This window comes from Syngnathus scovelli, unplaced genomic scaffold (genome assembly GCF_024217435.2).
Source record: "Syngnathus scovelli strain Florida unplaced genomic scaffold, RoL_Ssco_1.2 HiC_scaffold_24, whole genome shotgun sequence".
NCBI classification, from domain to species: domain Eukaryota; kingdom Metazoa; phylum Chordata; class Actinopteri; order Syngnathiformes; family Syngnathidae; genus Syngnathus; species Syngnathus scovelli.
In genome coordinates, this window is record NW_026061333.1 from 2,071,060 (window position 1) to 2,087,716 (window position 16,657).

Here is a 16,657-nt window from a genome sequence, read left to right on the forward strand (position 1 = left end):
ATTGGGTAAATCTAAATAGAGCACGACATTTTTATTCGGTTTAAGAAAGTCGCTATTTTTTTTTAAAGCAATCAAGTGGGGTGAAGAACTCCGACGGTTAAGTGCTAGATCTACGTATAGGAAGTTAGAATTAATGATATAAAGTGCATTAATTTTCTTCTTAAATGCTATTATTGTCACACTTTTATTAATTCGATTCTCTTTCGAATGAAAAAGTTGGTCGGTTCGCTGCATGAGCGACCAAGTGGTACGGACCCATATCAACATTTACTTCGGCAAAACTAGTGCTTGGGTGCGCTATACAAACAAATCCCTGAGGTCTTAACAAAGACATCTAAAAAATATCCGTAACAAAATAAGAACTTCAAACACTAGCGGGGAGCCATCAATACGATACGGTCACTTCGAAGTCTTGCCTCGAATTGAGTTACTCGGCTCGAGCTTCGGGTGACTTGAGAGGGATTGGCGTCGTACAGAAATTAGATTGATTCCGGTGGAGTTTGTTAGAGATTTGCTCACTCCAACTTATTTTGCAAGAACCACACGGGAGACAAGCAAGTTCTTTTAGACACCTGCTGGTGGAGAGATCACTCGCTACAGGAATGAAATCTAAAAGTCTCCTTCCTGCAAGAGCATATTTATTAGGAGGAACAGAGTGGGGGTGAGAGTGGACAGGTTTGGTGTACCCCCGGCCTTTGATAAGATCAGAGCAGGGGGTGTTTTACACTGTTGTGGGAAACAGAACAACTTTGATTGCTTCCCCAGCAGCTGGTCAATCAAGCAGAGGAAGCAACCACTTCATCTTACTCTGCATTGTGAGGGCAAGACAAGATTGATTTAATCATTATAGTTTACATTCCAACATAATCCTACGATAAAGATAACCTGGAAAACCCTAACATCTCCCTCCTGTTTTATCATATGATTATGTCACCCCAAACAACAAAGACAAGTAAGAAAAAACATATATATATATGTATAATGAAGAAAGAAGAATAGACTTAGACTTAGACTTAGACTTAGACTTAGACTCAACTTTATTAATCCCTTGGGATTACTCCTTCAGGGAAATTCAGGCCCCAGCAGTATCCATACCACAGAGCGGGTATACAAAAGACACACAGATGGCATGAGCGCAACTCAATAGGCCCTCATAAGGCTGCCATACAACGGCGCCACAAAGAAAGCCAGAAAGTGCGAAAGATAAAAGCCATCAAAGCAAGGCAAAGCAAAGCAAAGCAAAAAGACAAAAGAAAAAAGTAACAGTGCCCAACCTGCACTCCTCAGTATCAGAAAACACCCCAAAACACACAAAATAGCCTCCACGGGGTCCACAGACAGGTGTAAGGGTAGTCCAGTTAAACGGCACCCAATGGACCGTGGTCGTGAATCGGTGAAAACATCACAAAGCAGGCAAACGTGTGAGCAGCGTCCTGGGCACCCAGTCGGGGCACGTGCAGATGGTCACCACGGGGCTAGCACGGCGAAGGTCGCTGGTTCTGACGAGCACGAGGGAGCACAGGGGTCGCGGCTGCAAGGCAAGGGACCTGGTCAGCATCAGCCGGATAAGCAGGAAGCCGTCGTAGAGGTACGCCGGTCTCGACCGATGTGCGCAGCCATCCCGGTCCCAGGGAAAAAAAAAAAAGAAAATCACATCCAGAGCGATACCGAGGTGCGGTAGAAGGCACCAGCATCGCCGAATGGACAAAAAGACAGAAAGAAAAAGGAGAAAAGAAGGAAATAAAGAGAAAAAGAGAGAACACTGCTGGGAGGCTGCCACTCACGTCGGCGCCATACCAAAAAAAAAAAAAAAAAAAAAAAAAAAAAAAAAATAGTAAAAATAAAAACAACAAACAATGATAGCAACACTTTCCAGTGAAGATGAGGCATTACCTCAATACCCCAGATCAAACTTATTGTGTAAGCGAAAAACCTGCTGGCCAGATGTTATTAGCAGGAAAATTCTTACACGGCCCCTGTGCCACAGGCGACCAGAATGCTATCAATAAAAAATAAAAATAAAAACACAGAAACAGTACATCATTGTATCCATCACTTGCGAAGCATTTTCGATGGTTAAATCATCAAGTTTCTGTAAAACATGCCCAACAGAGCAGCATCTACGCAATCCACGTGTCATTATCGTCATCACATCCGTCATCTCTAAGAAGTTGTATATGAACTTGGGCTACAGTAGAGGACACAAACTTCGACACAGCAGACTTCAAACATGGGATAACGCAGGTCGTAAACGAGCACAACACCACCAGCACAACAAGCACAGAAGACAGCAATTTCAACAGCAGTTGCCACCAGTTGCCAGAGAATAGCCATGAAAAGAAATCAAACTGATGTGGGACCTTGTCTTTAGACATGGCCTGCTGTAAGTTCTTCAGCGAATTCATGGCGTCGTTTATGTGGGTGTCATTTTCTCCTGGTATGTATGTGCAACAGGAAGTCCCAATGATGTGGCACACACCACCTTGTGCTGCCGTCAACAAGTCCAGAACCATCCTGTTTTGCAAGACCTTCAGTCTAATAGCCTGAATCTCTCTATTTTGTCCATCGTTGACTTGCAGCGAGAGATTCACAAAGGATTGAAAACGATAGTTCAGTGTCTCGATGAAGAGCGATAGTTTCCCAACCCCAATCTGAGGGAAGAGCGCAAGGACAACTTTGTCTCTGGCAGACCACACTTTATGGTCCTCTGGAACGTTCGCACCCCAGACAGGGTCATGAGGGTCAAAGATTGCAACTGCTCTGCGTCGACGTCCAGATGAGTTGTGTGCTCCTGTCAGCAGATGATGTCGTATCCTGTAGGTGTGGTCTGTCACCCACACTGGTGCACACACTCCTGTCCAGTTGGCGGGCAGCATCGGATAAACCTTGCGACCACAAAGCCACCAGCCATTCTGTATGAAGTATGTTCCGTTCGATGGTGTAGCCATGTTGGTTGGAGAGCCCTCACCACCTGAAATGGCTCTCTTATCTTGACACTCATCGGTGATGTCCAAAGCTCCCATCCAGTTTCCTCCTGGAGGGCAGTCGTCGTTAATGCAGACGTGGGTCTTGTTACCTTGGATGTAACATGTGTAATTCACTCCAGCTGGTCTCTCTGTGTAGGCCACTTGTGGTATTGTCCGTCCTTTAACAGTCACATTGAGATTTGTCCAGAACAGCTGATCACAGGCACCGTCAGCAAGTCCAGGGCGGTAAGGGTCGGCATCTTTGACTGTGACGGCACGGTGCTGATATCCAACTCCTCCCATGGATGCCATACATTTTGCTTCAGTGACATTCATTGCTCTGGCCTCCAAGCGAACTTGCGTGGAGGAAGGGGGGAGTTTCGAACACACATAGCACGCCTCCCGTGTGTGAGCTCTCACAGTGAACCTGACATACCGGTACCAAGTGTTGGTTTCGTATGGGTTTCTGGGGTCCCATGACCAGTCTTCAAAGTTCTCATCATGTGACCATCGTTTACCACGGGCAACATTGTCATTTGGTCTGTTCAGATGAGTCAATAGACCATAGCACGCTCCAACCACAACGCAGCAGAGGATCCATCTGGCATATGGAGCCCCGTTGCTACTAGGATGGCAGAGACACCGGGACATCCCCTCGCCTAGCGGAGTGGGGATCGATGAATTCTTCACCAACATTGAGACGCCTCACCCTAAACGATGGGGCCCCTTTGTAGTCAGCCTTCCCCACCACTCCGAATTAGGGGTCCAGCACTCTCTGCAACTTGCAGTGGCTGTGGTGAATCCAGCTGGGCCGTTGAGAAATTTTTACCGCCGTGGGAGTAGCAAGCAAAACTTGGAACGGTCCCTCCCACCGCGGGCTGGCCCAGTTCTTTCTTTTGATGACCTTGATGTAGACCCAGTCTCCTGGATTGATGGGGTTGTCGACCTGTGAGGAGGAAAGATCAGGCGGCAGTAAATTTGTCTTTGACACAGTTTGAGCGTCCTGATCATATAATCTGCCAAGGACTGCTCTTCATCTGTTGTTTGCAACTCTCGTAGTTCTTATCGTTCTTATGTTCCTGTTAGCCTGCAATTGTCCAAATCAAAAATGTTTTCTTTTGACTGTCTTTCTTTTGAACCTCTAAATCTCTCGTGTTGCTAACCTATCTACACCAGAATAAAAAAAATTACCACAGTATAACACCAAATGTATTCGAAAATTCATTGTCATAAAGTGTTGTATTATTACTATCTTCCACTATCTGTCCTACTCACTCCCTCCTTTTGAGGCTTGGCAACGCCCATACCTCACACCTTGACAATCTTTTTGGGAGAATGCGTTCTTTACTACATACGATTCCATCATCATTTAATTTGACTTTCTGTCCAAAACGCTTCTCAATTTCCCAGTTCACACATCTTCTACATGTGTTACTGGTTCTCCAGTTTTTTTTTCTGTAGTTAATTATCAATCCAAAAGCTACGTGTTTCTTTCTAACATTCAACCTGCTCAAAATCACTCTTTCATCAAAGTCGCTCTACTAATTTTCCATAGTAGTCGCCAACGACTTCAACCATTCAACCTGTAATTTCTTTTCATTCAGTCTATCATTCATCAATGTTCATTTGCATCTCACACACAGTCTCCAAAAAGGAGTCTTTCTATCACATTGGTCCCAATTCATCCAAGCTCACCACACAACATTCATATATCATTTTCAACTCAGGTTTCCTGGTAGAACAATCCACCAATTCAAAAAAAATTAACTAAAACAAACAATTGGCAAATTAATCTGAATTTTTTCTTTGTTTTTAAATTTGAAGAACTCAATCTCTCAGATTTAGCTTGCATTTAGAATTTTGTATAATCTTATAACACAACCAATCAATTATTCCTATTAAATGTAGCATTGCAAAATCTTAAATTCACAATTTAGCTTCTTCCAATTCCTGAAAGCATGTTCTGTCATTTTTATTTTCTTCGAATTTCTCATGTGGGCTCGACACTTAACATGCACTAGTGTGGATTAGTTTCTGCTTGCAAACAGATTTCTCTCTTTTTCCTCTCATTTTTATCTTTCAAAATAATTTCTGTTCTGCGGTGCAAATTGGATAGACCACAGTCTAGCAAATTTTTTTTTATACTAAAACTGTAGCCAATGTTCATCATTTTAACATATACACACACACATGCAGAGCTCTCGCACGCAAAAGGTAGTTCCCAGCACCAATGATTCGTCACAGGCTGGCCATTTCCTGTGGTCGATCATGAGCTGGTCCCTCCCATGCACACGAGGACAGCACATTCTTATTTTATTTATTTATCTTCTAGAAGCAAGTTGCATTTCTTTACCACTTGATTTCCCAACTTCCTTTCTACTCCATACTTTTTCTTCCACTTCGGCATATATTGCATACAATTAAGAAATCTACTCGCCATGTACTTCTCATCTCCGTCAAGAGGTAGAGATTTACCGTTTTTATTTCCCATCTTAATTCTAGTAATTTTAGGTTTTACAATCTCTTTGTCTCAAAAAATATTATTATTATTATTATTACTATTATTACTTATTTATTTCTTTGAGGATCCTCAATGCAGGTTTAAATTGACCTTTCAACAAATTACTAGCCTGTATTATTGCCGTGGATCAATGCTAGAACTGCTATTTAGTCAATTTATCCTACCAGCCACACTCTCAATTACACAAACTCCAGCGCTTTGTATTTTTCTCATGGCTCGGACAAACCAAAGCCGTATCTCATAGCTCGGACAAACCAAAGCCGAATCTCATAGCTCGGACAAACCAAAGCCGAATCTCATAGCTCGGACAAACCAAAGCCGAATCTTATAGCTCGGACAAACCAAAGCCGTATCTCATAGCTCGGACAAACCAAAGCCGTATCTCATAGCTCGGACAAACCAAAGCCGAATCTCACGTGCACCTGTGTTTTTTTTTTTTTTTATACGCGTTTCACAACAACACAATCACACAACTTCAGGCCTTTAACTTACTTGTCCCCTGGTTCGTTGCACTGCCGGGTCCCGTCAATCCACCTCTGTCAGACGAAGGCAGACCTAAGATGCTGGCCCAGCGAAGAATTTCCTTCCCAGGTCTTTCTTTACCAGGTCCGGCTAATGGACGCTGGCCCGTCGACGGTGTACAGCGCGTCGTCCTCCGTCAGCCAGATGATGGGTATGAGGGATCCCGGGTTTCGGCACCAAAACGTTAGAGATTTGCTCACTCCAACTTATTTTGCAAGAACCACACGGGAGACAAGCAAGTTCTTTTAGACACCTGCAGGTGGAGAGATCACTCGCTACAGGAATGAAATCTAAAAGTCTCCTTCCTGCAAGGGCATATTTATTAGGAGGAACAGAGTGGGGGTGAGAGTGGACAGGTTTGGTGTACCCCCGGCCTCTGATAAGATCAGAGCAGGGGGTGTTTTACACTGTTGTGGGAAACAGAACAACTTTGATTGCTTCCCCTGCAGCTGGTCAATCAAGCAGAGGAAGCAACCACTTCATCTTACTCTGCATTGTGAGGGCAAGACAAGATTGATTTAATCATTATAGTTTACATTCCAACATAATCCTACGATAAAGATAACCTGGAAAACCCTAACAGAGTTAATTTAACTCGGGTGGTTAGATTACGGACGAATCTCCGAACCCGGCTAAAACAAACCCGTTACCGGGAAGCCGGGGGCACCTTAATGCAAGAGGTGCGTTTGACAGGTCATATGCAAAAGTTTCATTCATATGTAAAATAAATTTCAAGATTTTCCTTTATAAATCATTGGCTGTTCAGATCAGCAATATCAGTTAAACATATCATATAGCGGACAGAGACAAAGATAATTGAAAAGTGAAATGAAGTTCATGGGAGTTACAGATTTGTCAAGAAGAATGGTCCAATATACCTTCAACCAGAATCCACACTCTCATTGGAAGCTTTAGGAAGTATCTCGAGCAGTGGTTCTTAACCTTGTTGGCGGTACCAAACCCCACCAGTTTCATATCAAAGTCAAAGTCAAAGTCAGCTTTATTGTCAATTTCTCCACATGCCAAAGACACACAAAGAAACCGAAATTTCGTTCCCCCCTATCCCACGGTGACAAGACATGGCCCACAACAGACAAACAAGTGAACAAGTATAACAAAAGCGTGCTGAATAAATAATGAATAAATAACAACAAATAAATAAATAAAAAAGAGGAGCAAAAAAAAAAAAAAAAAGGAGCAAGTGCGCGTACAGCAGACATTCCAGAAAATAGCGCAACAGTGCCGCACGCTACGCAGAAGGGGGTAGCGAGTTCAGGGCCCTAACAGCCTGGAGTAAGAAGCTGTTGGCGAGTCTGGTGGTGCGGGAGCGCAGGCAGAACGTCAAACAAAGAGTGAGCCGGGTGACTCACATCTCTCGCAATCGAGGTTGCCTTGCGGGTGAGATGGGAGGTGTAAATGTCCTTCAGGGAGGGGAGCGAAGCACCAATAATCTTACCAGCCGTATTCACTATGCGCTGCAGGGCCTTCAAGTTCTGTTCAGTGCAGTTACCACCCCAGATAGCGATGCAACTGGTGAGGACGCTCTTAATGGTGCCACGGTAGAATGTAGACACGACTGCCTGAGGAGCACATGCACGCCTGAGCAAGTACAGGCGGCGCTGAGCTTTCTTTTCCAGTGACGAGGTGTTTGCGGACCAGGAGAGGTCCTCACTGATGTGCACCCCCAGGAACTTGGTGCAGCTCACCCTCTCCACCACAGCACCGTCGATGATCAGCGGCAGGCAGCGCTGAGCTTTCTTTTCCAGTGACGAGGTGTTTGCGGACCAGGAGAGGTCCTCACTGAACATGCCTGGAAGTCGATGCCGGTGCTTGGGGCCGTGTGGCGGTGAACTATTTATGTTATAGTTATTTGATATATTTGTCATTTACAAAACTTGTTCAGAAAAAAAATATATTATTCAGTGGTAATGTTGGACGTTTTCAATAAATACAAATTCATACAGTTTTAGGGTTCTCAGGTTAAAAGAGGCAATGCATGATAGGCATGTTTTTGCCGATATATTATTTTTACTTTATTTTTTATGGTTTGTTATGGTTGCTGCCATCACCACTAGATGGCGACGAAGACAAAGGAGGTGAACAAAGGCGTGGGGGTAGGGGCAATGAAGGGTAGAAAAAGAAGCAAAGCATGGTGATAGTGTCTCTTAATCTATGTTTTACTTAATTTATAATGCTTTGGTTTTGTAATGACCAAAGGTACTTTTTAAACAGTTCTACGAATCCTGTTTCATCCACTGAGTGTGTATGTGTGCCACACGTTTTTAGCAATTAAGCCCGTGACTGAAGATGGCGTGTGCGGTAAAGACGTCGGCCCGGCAACTTGTACAGTTCATACCTACCTGGAAGGGGAGACACCATGATCAAGAAGGTGGTTCACCCAAAGTGAGGCTCAGCCATTGCACTCTGGTTGTGCTGACCTCTGCAAATTCCCCTACTGTGGGAATCTCAACTGCATTATTTCTGGTAGTGGGGGACTGTGTTCGCGCTCTCCTCTGGTCTTTCTGATGAAAACAAAAATTAAGCGCAGTAGTACGCACATGGAGTTGAAGTCTGCGATGCTGTGACACACTGAACGCTTTTGATTATGTAATTAACTGTACTCTGGAACTGTGTGTCAGGGTTTTCCAGATTATCTTTATCGTATGATTATGTTGGAATGCAGCCTGTAATAAATAACGTAGCTAGATTAGCTTTATGCTTATGTTGGAATGCAACCTGTGATAAATAACCTAGCTTGTCCCATCCTACACAAAGTCGTAAAACACCCTTTGCTATGTTTTGACTAGTGGTCAAGGGCTTTCTCTATTCAGTCCACTCTTACCCCCACCCTGTTTCTCTTAATAAAAATGCTCTTGCAGGAGCCGTGAGTCAGACCTCCATTCGAACATCGCTGTACGCACAGCGACAAATGGACTCTCCACCTGCAGGTGTCTAAAAGGACTTACTCGTCTCCCGTGTGGTTCTTGCAAAATAAGTTGGAGTGAGCGAATCTCTAACACTGTGCATTTGCTCGCTAAACTGTATTCACCAAATTAGTAAATGCAAAATAATATGTAATTACCACGTTCCTGACTCGTCATATGATATGAACGTGTCAAAACCTTTTTGTCGGCTGTAGGTCTGTCTTTTTAAGAATTCGCCGGATTGTTTTTCCTCATACATCACAAGTATGGATTTCTAGAGAACAACTTTTACTTTCTAAAGTAAAATGACAGAAATATTTTCAAATGTCAAATATCAAACGCCACCAACGCAGTGGAGGTGAATTACACTCCAAACCATGCCAGCAACGTCAAAAGCCTCAATTATTTGCGACACAAGCGAGACATAGAGCATTTCTGAAGTTTGAAAAACCATTTGAGAAATTACGATCGTATTTTGTTTCCTGATTTGTGTTGAATAAAGTTATGAAATTACAAATTTTCAAATAAAACACAGGGATGGGATCATTTCCCGTTCTCTCAGACCAAAAGTACACGTACCAAGACATACAACTGTTTTTACCTTCAATAATCAAAATAGACGCCCAATATAATTGAAAGAACGAGCGCCGTCAGTGTTCGATCAGATACCTACAATCCTGTGCGCCAACAATGTTTAAAGTAAGTGAGACATTAATGAACACAAAATACTCGTTTAAACATTCTATTTTGCTTGAGTCCTTGTAAGTATAGTAAATCCATCAACTTCTATTGTTTGTATGTTGCTGCAATTTGAGTGCGAGACCGCCTGTGAATTTAGTGAGACCAGCAGTGGGATGGCCCGTTTTGACTCAGATTTTCAGATACTCGTTCCTCTTCAGATCGAATAAATCTTTCGCCTTTTACTAAAGATTTCTGTGGAGAGGAACAATAAGAGTATATCATTTCCGTGGAGAGGAACAATAAGAGTATATCTCAATTTGTTGATGCTCTGTGAAAGCAGAGCGTTCTTTCTCTTTTTGCAACGGATAGCCGCCTATATCATACTCCGTGCAACAATCATACGTTCGCATAATTCATACCGGCACATATGTGAACATGTTCACATAAACAGAGAAATTATGCCGAGAATTATGGAGACAGCTTCCTGGACCTAGTCTACTCGGCGCAAAAGGGAGCTTTCAAAGCCACCCCCCTCCCCCATCTGGGGCTTTCTGACCATCTCACCGTTTTGCTTTTGCCCGCATACAGACAATTGGTAAAGGCATCCAGGCCGGTTCGGAGGCGGGTTCGGGTGTGGCCTGAGGGTGCCTCCAATGCACTTCGTGACTGCTTCGACACCACTGACTGGGACTTGTTTAAGCAGGCAGCCACCTACAACGATTGGACGGACATAGAGGAGTATACTGACTCTGTTACCTCTTACATCACGAAGTGCATCGATGATGTGACTTGCTCGAAATCCGTTGTCACTCGCGCGAACTGGAAGCCGTGGCTGACGGGGGCTGTCCTCAGACTGTTGAGGGCCAGGGACAAGGCTTTCAGAGCGGGGGACGAGGCTGGCTTGAGGACAGCGAGGGCCGACCTGTCCCGAGGCATCAAAGAAGCGAAGAAGGCGTTCTCGTGCAAGGTCTCCACCCACTTCAAGGACAGCAAGGACACACGTAGCCTTTGGCGGGGCATTCAGACCATCACGGACTACAAGCCCGCGCCGAGGAGCTGTGAGGGCGACGTCCGTCTGCTGAACGATCTGAACCGCTTCTTTGCTCGCTTCGACGCCCAGAACAGCACTTGCCCGCTGAAGACCACTCCCCCCCCACACAAGCAGCCTCTGCGCCTCTCTGCCGACAGTGTGAGGAGGGCGCTTGCCGCTATTGATACCCGTAAGGCGGCGGGCCCTGACAACATCCCGGGTCGAGCGCTGAAGGACTGCGCTGGGGAGCTGTCGGGTGTCTTCACGGACATCTTTCACGTTTCCCTGCAGCAGCCCATCGTCCCTTCGTGTTTCAAGGCTGCCACCATCGTTCCTGTGCCGAAGAAACCTGCACCGTCCTGCTTCAATGACTACCGCCCCGTGGCACTGACGCCCATCATCATGAAGTGCTTTGAGCGGCTTGTCATGGAGCACATCAAGTCCGTTCTTCCCCCCACCATTGACCCTTTCCAGTTTGCGTACCGTGCCAAGCGGTCCTCTGAGGATGCCATCTGCTCTGCTCTCCACTCGGCCCTCACCCACCTGGAGAGAAAGGACTCATATGTGAGGTTGCTGTTTGTGGACTTCAGCTCTGCCTTCAACACCATTGTGCCGCAGCGACTCATCTGCAAACTCGACGAGCTGGGCCTCAGTACCTCCCTCTGCAACTGCTACTGGACTTCCTCTGTCAGAGGCCTCAGGTGGTGCGTGTTGGCGACAAAATCTCCGCCAGCATCACGCTGAGCACGGGGGCCCCCCAGGGCTGCGTGCTCAGTCCATTGCTCTTCACCCTGCTGACGCATGACTGCACTGCGACCTACAGCGACAACCGCATAGTGAAGTTTGCTGACGACACGACTCTGGTGGGTCTCATCACGAAGGGCGACGAGACTCGGTACAGGTCGGAAGTTGACCTTCTGACCACGTGGTGCAGGGACAACAACCTCCTGCTGAACGTCAATAAGACCAAGTAAATCATTGTTGACTTCCGGAAGGGTCACACAACACACCTGCCGCTGATCATCGAGGGTGCTGTGGTGGAGAGGGTGAGCTGCACCAAATTCCTGGGGGTGCACATCAGTGAGGACCTCTCCTGGTCCGCAAACACCTCGTCACTGGAAAAGAAAGCTCAGCGCCGCCTGTACTTCCTGCGGAAGCTCAGGCGTGCATGTGCTCCTCAGGCAGTCGTGTCTACATTCTACCGTGGCACCATTGAGAGCGTCCTCACCAGTTTCATCGCTGTCTGGGGTGGTAACTGCACTGAACAGAACTTGAAGGCCCTGCAGCGCATAGTGAATACGGCTGGTAAGATTATTGGTGCTTCGCTCCCCTCCCTGAAGGACATTTACACCTCCCATCTCACCCGCAAGGCAACCTCGATTGCGAGAGATGTGAGTCACCCGGCTCACTCTTTGTTTGACGTTCTGCCTGCGCTCCCGCACCACCAGACTCGCCAACAGCTTCTTTCTCCAGGCTGTTAGGGCCCTGAACTCGCGGCACTGTTGCGCTATTTTCTGGAATGTCTGCTGTACGCGCACTTGCTCCTTTTTTTTTTTTGCTCCTCTTATTTATTTATTTATTTGTTGTCATTTATTCATTATTTATTCAGCACGCTTTTGTTATACTTGTTCACTTGTTTGTCTGTTGTGGGCCATGTCTTGTCACCGTGGGATAGGGGGGAACGAAATTTCGGTTTCTTTGTGTGTCTTTGGCATGTGGAGAAATTGACAATAAAGCTGACTTTGACTTTGACTTTGATATGAAACTGGTGGGGTTTGGTACCGCCAACAAGGTTAAGAACCACTGCTCGAGATACTTCCTAAAGCTTCCAATGAGAGTGTGGATTCTGGTTGAAGGTATATTGGACCATTCTTCTTGACAAATCTGTAACTCCCATGAACTTCATTTCACTTTTCAATTATCTTTGTCTCTGTCCGCTATATGATATGTTTAACTGATATTGCTGATCTGAACAGCCAATGATTTATAAAGGAAAATCTTGAAATTTATTTTACATACGAATGAAACTTTTGCATATGACCGTATGTGACCAAAGGTTTGAGGTCCAACCGAGACTTGAGCTGGGATCACTGGTTTCAGAGTCCAGAGTGTTCAAAGCAGGCTCAATTAACACAATTAGGACAAATTTATTAAAATCAATTCGGACTCACTTACCTACCTTAGATACCTACCTTGGATACTTACCTCAAATTGGTACCACGCCTCTGGTCCCCGGACCACGCCCACCTAAAAAATTAGAAAAGACAAAAATCAAAAAAATATATACGTAAATACTTACCTGAATAATCCATATACCTGTAGTAAGAAAAATGAGAAACAAAAAATTAAAAAACAAAAATAAAAAACAAAACAAAAAACAAAACAATAAAATATTCAAAATCATAATTCACAATATCAAATCGTAATTGGAACACATTCATTGAGGCTAAAACCAATTTTATTTCCAAAAAAGAAAAAGTCAGAAACAAAAACTAAAATTTGAAATTAGAAACTCTAACCAAACAGAGACTATAAAAGGATGCGCAGCGCAAAAGACGCTCAGTGCGTGGAGAGAGAACAAAGAGAAAACAACTCAGCAGCAATTACAAACAGTAGATTTCAGCATCAATTTTATTTTTTGTTTGTTTGTGTGCCAGACCTGAGGAAGGCCCTAGCGGCCGAAACGTTGTCAAGGCACGCATACATTATATATTGGCCAAACAAAATCTAACAAAAGAAATTTTATTAAAAACTACTTCATTAAAAACAACCATATTAAAAACAATTTTGTTTGATAAAAACAAGTTTATTACATATATAACAAAGGCGAATTCCAGCCATGTAGCAAGGTTGGACCACGGTCCACTATGGCCGACGCCGCCGCTTTGCTCGTCAGAACCCTGGGCTGGACGCTGGGAGGTGTTCCGGACGGATGGACCGTGCTTTTGCCCCTGCTTCCAACAGGAAGGGGGGCTCCTACTGCAATCAGAACCCTGGGCTGGACGCTGGGAGGTGTGCCGGACGGATGGACCGTGCTTTTGCCCCTGCTTCCAACAGGAAGGGGGGCTCCTACTGCAATCCTGACCCTACCCCCAACCCTAAACCTAAACCTAACCCTAACCCCAACCCTAACCCCAACCCTTACCCCAATCCCAGTCCCTTTTTACGTCCCACCAGGAACAGAACTTCCAACAAGTAGGACAATTAACATAATTAGGACAAATTGGTTTTACTTTATTCAGACCCACTTACATCTAATACCTACCTGGATACTTACCTCCAATTGGAACCACGCGTCTGGTCCCCGGACCACGCCCACCTGAAAAAAGCAGAAAAAAATTGACAAAACGGAATAAAACAAAAATATAAACAAAAGTCACCAAATGTTCTCAATAATATAATTACAAATTTGCAAAAACCCAATATATAATCCACCTACCTATGTACTACTTACCTGTAGTTTGGACCGCAATCCGAGATCCTAGACCACGTCTATTTGAAAAACAAAAAACATCAAAAAACATGAAAAAAAACAATTAAAAAACATTAAAAAACAAAATTAGTATGTTTACATTATTCTACAATACCAATTCCAAGTTGACCAAATTATAATTATTTTGTTCAAACCTAATATGAAGGCTAGTTTAATTATGAAAATTAATTGAAAAATGAAAATATAAGCTAAAACACGTTACATTTCTAAAACGAAATTTCGAAAAACAAAAAAGATTTAAAACTTCAACCGAGCTGAGGGTATAAAAGGAATCCGCAAGGCAAAGGGCCTTTAGTGCGAATTTGGACTGCAAGCAAGACACATTGTTGCACCTTACAAAACAAAAATAGTTTTTCATATAATACCTGATGTCAGGTGTGCCAGACCTGATGAAGGCTTTAGATAGCCGAAACGTTGTCAGGGCACACATTGCATATTGGCCAGAATAAATCAAAAAAGAAACTTTATTTAAAAAAAAAAAATAACTTTATTAAATATATGACAAAGGCAAATTCTGGATCCACAGCCATGGATCAGGGTTGGACGACGGTCCACTATGGCCGACGCCACCGCGTTGCCCGCCGGAACCGTGAGCTGGGGGCTGATTGGAATCCCGGATGGATGGACCGTGCTTTTGCCTTTCCCTCCTCTAGGAGGGGGGGCTCCCACCGTAACCCTAACCCTAACCCTAACCCTAACCTGACCCCATTTCCCGATAAGACAAAAACGTCAACCTGCAAGTTAAAATTTGAAAATAAACGAGTCAAAATTTGAACGTAAACACAAATTTGAACAATAATTGCAAATAAGCACTATTTGAGACCAAAAGCAGTTAAAAGTAAATACTTACCTCAAATAAAACCACAATACTCACCCAAAACAAAAAAATGTGCATACCTATCAAATTTGAATGTAAACAATTGCAAATAAGCATTATTTGGGACAAAAAAGCAAAAAAAGCAGTTAAAAGTAAATACTTACCTTAATTAAAACCATAATACTTACCCAAAACAAAAATATACTTACCTATTACGGAGATCACAAATCCACGCCCAATCGGTGCCTGCAAGAAAACAAGTTACTATGCTAAAGAAACAAGCGCAAATCGCTGGCTCCGCCCACTTGGAGGAGTGTATATAAGCACCGTTCGGAGCAGGAGCTCTCAGTCTCGATGCGGCCGTGGAGGAGGAAGCAGCTCCCCATGTGATGAAACTAAACTAAATTTAGATGCAATTCCTGTGTGCCAGACCTGAAGAAGGCACAAAAGATGCCGAAACGTTGTCGATAGCCACACAGATGAACAAAATTTAGCGCAAAATGACGCTGGTACAAAACCAATTGGAAACAAATAGTAATTTACCCACGCTCTACCCAGATAGGAGAGCGCATGGATGCCGCACAGACCAAGATGCTCTCGCTCCACCCAGATAGGGGAGTCGATGAATTAGGTGCGAGGTACGAATATTTAGTTGAACGCAAGCGCAGCTGTCAATCTTACATGCCAAATCGAGACTCACTTATTAATTATATAACAAAGGCGACCGGATAGGTAAAGTGCAATCAAAAACAAACATACAATAAGCACAAACACGTGTTCAAGGTCAAAAACGATCTTTATTAAGCCCTAATTAGTCCTGGCCAGCATGGCGGGCGCGGCTGCAAGGGGCAGGATGCTCTGGAGCTGGTTGTGGGGTGCGGGCCAGGATGGTAGGACCGTGCCTTTGTTCTTCTCCTTCGGGGGAGGAACTCTTTACCTAATCCTAACTCGCCTGTGCCACCTCCAGTGCGCCACCCCCCACGTTTCCGGTTTCCATCGAGCTCCTGTTACGTCTGTGTGCTGTCCCCTAAACTGGTCCTATCCCAGCCCTAATCCTAACCTACCCCCCATCCTAACCTAACCCCTAACCCTAACCCTAACCTTAACCCTAACCCTAACCTGACCACATTTCCCGATAAGAAAAAAACGTCAACCTGCGGGTTAAAATTTGAAAATAAACAAGTCAAAATTTGAACGCAAACACAAATTTGAACAATAAATGCAAATAAGCACTATTTGAGACCAAAAGGCAGTTAAAAGTAAATACTTACCTCAAATAAAACCACAATACTCACCCAAAACAAAAAAATGTGCATACCTATCAAATTTGAATGTAAACAATTGCAAATAAGCATTATTTGGGACAAAAAAAGCAAAAAAAACAGTTAAAAGTAAATACTTATCTTAATTAAAACCATAATACTTACCCAAAACAAAAATATACTTACCTATTCCAGAGATCACAAATCCACGCCCAATCGGTGCCTGCAAGAAAACAAGTTAATATGCTAAAGAAACAAGCGCAAATCGCTGGCTCCGCCCACTTGGAGGAGTGTATATAAACACCGTTCGGAGCAGGAGCTCTCAGTCTCGATGCGGCCGTGGAGGAGGAAGCAGCTCCCCATGTGATGAAACTAAACTAAATTTAGATGCAATTCCTGTGTGCCAGACCTGAAGAAGGCACAAAAGATTCCGTAACGTTG

At 44.2% G+C, this 16,657-nt stretch overlaps 1 long non-coding RNA gene, 1 other non-coding gene and 1 pseudogene across 2 annotated transcripts; 2 read left to right on the plus strand and 1 right to left on the minus strand.

Annotated features, from left to right (window-relative positions):
• Positions 1-8,361: 8,361 nt before the first annotated feature.
• On the plus strand, positions 8,362-8,525 carry LOC125992908 (U1 spliceosomal RNA). Its single transcript, XR_007489856.1, has one exon. It is a non-coding gene; the product is annotated as a U1 spliceosomal RNA (small nuclear RNA).
• A 1,289-nt stretch (positions 8,526-9,814) lies between these two features.
• LOC125992923 (U5 spliceosomal RNA) lies at positions 9,815-9,958 on the plus strand (annotated as a pseudogene).
• A 2,666-nt stretch (positions 9,959-12,624) lies between these two features.
• On the minus strand, positions 12,625-15,171 carry LOC137839884 (uncharacterized). Its single transcript, XR_011086286.1, has 2 exons — positions 14,099-15,171; positions 12,625-13,963 (listed from the first exon to the last, which is right to left on the minus strand). It is a non-coding gene; the product is annotated as an uncharacterized lncRNA (long non-coding RNA).
• Between the last annotated feature and the right edge of the window lie 1,486 nt (positions 15,172-16,657).